This window comes from Arachis hypogaea, chromosome 12 (assembly GCF_003086295.3).
Source record: "Arachis hypogaea cultivar Tifrunner chromosome 12, arahy.Tifrunner.gnm2.J5K5, whole genome shotgun sequence".
Classification (NCBI taxonomy): Eukaryota; Viridiplantae; Streptophyta; class Magnoliopsida; order Fabales; family Fabaceae; genus Arachis; species Arachis hypogaea.
Window position 1 is genome coordinate 77,404,762 of NC_092047.1, and position 3,866 is coordinate 77,408,627.

Below are 3,866 nucleotides of genomic sequence, written 5' to 3' on the forward strand. Positions count from 1 at the left end.
GTGACTTTACTGCACCTAATTCCAATTTACATGGAAGAAGCATCTCCATTCCTACCATTGGAGCAAACAATTTTGAGCTGAAACCTCAGCTAGTTTCTCTGATGCAGCATAACTGCAAGTTTCATGGACTTCCATCTGAAGATCCTTTTCAGTTCTTAACTGAATTCTTGCAGATCTGTGATACTGTTAAGACTAATGGAGTAGATCCTGAAGTCTACAGGCTCATGCTTTTCCCTTTTGCTGTAAGAGACAGAGCTAGAATATGGTTGGACTCTCAACCCAAAGACAGCCTGAACTCTTGGGATAAGCTGGTCACGGCTTTCTTAGCCAAGTTCTTTCCTCCTCAAAAGCTGAGCAAGCTTAGAGCTGATGTTCAAACCTTCAGACAGAAAGAAGGTGAATCCCTCTATGAAGCTTGGGAAAGATACAAGCAGCTGACCAAAAAGTATCCTTCTGACATGCTTTCAGAATGGACCATCCTGAATATATTCTATGATGGTTTATCTGAGCTATCAAAGATGTCATTGGATACTTCTGCAGGTGGATCCATTCACCTAAAGAAAACGCCTGCAGAAGCTCAAGAACTCATTGACATGGTTGCTAATAACCAGTTTATGTACACTTCTAAGAGGAATCCTGTGAGTAATGGGACGCCTATGAAGAAGGGAGTTCTTGAAATTGATACTCTGAATGCCATATTGGCTCAGAATAAAATATTGACTCAGCAAGTCAATATGATTTCTCAGAGTCTGAATGGAATGCAAGCTGCATCCAACAGTACTCAAGAGGCATCTTCTGAGGAAGAAGCTTATGATCCTGAGAACCCTGCAATAGCAGAGTTAAAATACATGGGTGAACCATATGGAAACACCTACAATCCATCATGGAGAAATCACCCAAATCTCTCATGGAAGGATCAAAAGCCTCAACAAGGCTTTAATAATGGTGGAAGAAACAGGTTTAGCAATAGCAAGCCTTTTCCATCATCCACTCAGCAACAGACAGAGAATTCTGAGCAGAATCTATCTAGCTTAGCAAATTTAGTCTCTGATCTATCTAAGGCCACTGTGAGTTTCATGAATGAAACAAGGTCTTCCATTAGAAATTTGGAAGCACAAGTGGGCCAGCTAAGTAAAAGGATCACTGAAATCCCTCCTAGTACTCTCCCAAGCAATACAGAAGAGAATCCAAAAGGAGAGTGCAAGGCTATTGAATTAATTACCATGGCCGAACCCACAAGAGAGGAGAAGGACGTGAATCCCAAGGAGGAAGACCTCCTGGGACGTCCACTGATCAATAAGGAGCTTCCCTCTGAGGAACCTAAGGAATCTGAGACGCATCTAGAGACCATAGAGATTCCATTGAACCTCCTTATGCCATTCATGAGCTCTGATGAGTATTCCTCTTCTGAAGAAAATGAGGATGTTACTGAAGAGCAAGCTGCCAAGTTCCTTGGTGCAATCATGAAGCTAAATGCCAAATTATTTGGTATTGAAACTTGGGAAGATGAACCTCCCTTGTTCACCAATGAACTAAGTGATCTGGATCAACTGACATTGCCTCAGAAGAGACAGGATCCTGGAAAGTTCATAATACCTTGTACCATAGGCACCATGATCTTTAAGGCTCTGTGTGACCTTGGTTCAGGAATAAACCTCATGCCCTTCTCTGTAATAGAGAAACTGGGAATCTATGGGGTGCAAGCTGCTAAAATCTCATTAGAGATGGCAGACAATTCAAGAAAATAGGCTTATGGACAAGTAGAGGACGTGTTAGTAAAGGTTGAAGGACTTTACATCCCTGCTGATTTCATAGTCCTGGATACTGGAAAGGAAGAGGATGAATCCATCATCCTAGGAAGACCTTTCCTAGCCACAACAAGAGCTGTGATTGATGTGGACAGAGGAGAATTGATCCTTCAATTAAATAAGGACAACCTTGTGTTTACAACTCAAGGATCTCTCTCTGCATCCATGGAGAGGAAGCAGAAAAAGCTTCTCTCAAAGCAGAGTCCACCAAAGCCCCCACAGTCAAACTCTAAGTTTGGTGTTGGGAGGCCACAACCAAACTCTAAGTTTGGTGTCAAACCCCCATATCCAAACTCTAAGTTTGGTGTTGGGAGGTCTCAACAAAGCTCTGCACATCTGTGAGGCTCCATGGGAGCCCACTGTCAAGCTATTGACATTAAAGAAGCGCTTGTTGGGAGGCAACCCAATGTTTATTTATCTAATTTTATTTTTGTTTTTCATGTTTTCTTAGGTTCATGATCATGTGGAGTCACAAAATAAACGAAAAATTTAGAAACAGAATCAAAAACAGCGGAAGAAAAATCACACCCTGGAGGAAGCACCTGTCTGGCGTTCAACGCCAGAACAGAGCATGGTTCTGGCGCTGAACGCCCAAAATGGGCAGTATCTGGGCGCTGAACGCCCAAAAAGGGCAGCATCTGGGCGCTGAACGCCAGAATTGCACCCTGGAGAAGAGCTGGCGCTGAACGCCCAGAACAAGCATGGTTCTGGCGTTCAACGCCAGAAATGGGCAACAAATGGGCGTTGAACGCCCAAAATGGGCACCAACCTGGCGCTGAACGCCCAGAGTTGTGTGCAAGGGCATTTTACATGCCTAATTTGGTGCAAGGTTGTAAATCCTTGAACACCTCAGGATCTGTGGACCCCACAGGATCATCTCAGGATCTGTGGACCCCACAGGATCATCTCAGGATCTGTGGACCCCACAGGATCCCCACCTACCTCCACTCACTCTCTTCTCTCTTCTCAATCATCCTCTATTCCCAATAAACACTTTTTCCCAAAACCCTTCACCTATCACCTCCATCTCTCTTCCCTATTAACCCTTCACCACTCACATCCACCCACTCTTCCCCATAAACCTACCCAATAAACTCCACCTACCTTTAAAATTCAAATCAATTTCCCACCAAAACCCACCCATATGGCCGAACCTTAACTCCCCCTCCCTTCCCTATATAAAGCCTTCCATTCTTCCTCATTTTCACACAACACAACCCTCTCTTCCCTTCTTGGCCGAAACACACCTCCCCCTCTTCTCCATCTTTTCTTCTTCTTCTTCATCTAATTCTTTATTTTCTTGCTCGAGGGCGAGCAATATTCTAAGTTTGGTGTGGTAAAAGCATAAGCTTTTTGTTTTTCCATTACCATTGATGGCACCTAAGACCGGAGAATCCTCTAGAAAAGGGAAAGGGAAGACAAAAACTTCCACCTCCGAGTCATGGGAGATGGAAAGATTCATCTCCAAAGCTCATCAAGACCACTTCTATGATGTTGTGGCCAAGAAGAAGGTGATCCCCGAGGTCCCTTTCAAACTCAAAAGAAATGAGTATCCGGAGATCCGACATGAAATTCAAAGAAGAGGTTGGGAAGTTCTAACAAATCCCATCCAATAAGTCGGCATCCTAATGGTTCAAGAGTTCTATGCCAATGCATGGATCACCAAGAACCATGATCAAAGTAAGAACCCGGATCCAAAGAACTATGTTACAATGGTTCGGGGGAAATACTTGGATTTTAGTCCGGAAAATGTGAGGTTGGCGTTTAACTTGCCTATGATGCAAGGAGATGAACGCCCCTACACTAGAAGGGTCAACTTTAATCAAAGGTTGGACCAAGTCCTCATGGACATATGTGTGGAAGGAGCTCAATGGAATATTGACTCCAAAGGCAAGCCGGTTCAACTAAGAAGATTGGACCTCAAGCCTGTGGCTAGAGGATGGTTGGAGTTCATCCAACGCTCCATCATCCCCACTAGCAACCGATATGAAGTTACTGTGGATCGGGCCATCATGATCCATAGCATCATGATTGGAGAAGAAGTAGAGGTTCATGAAG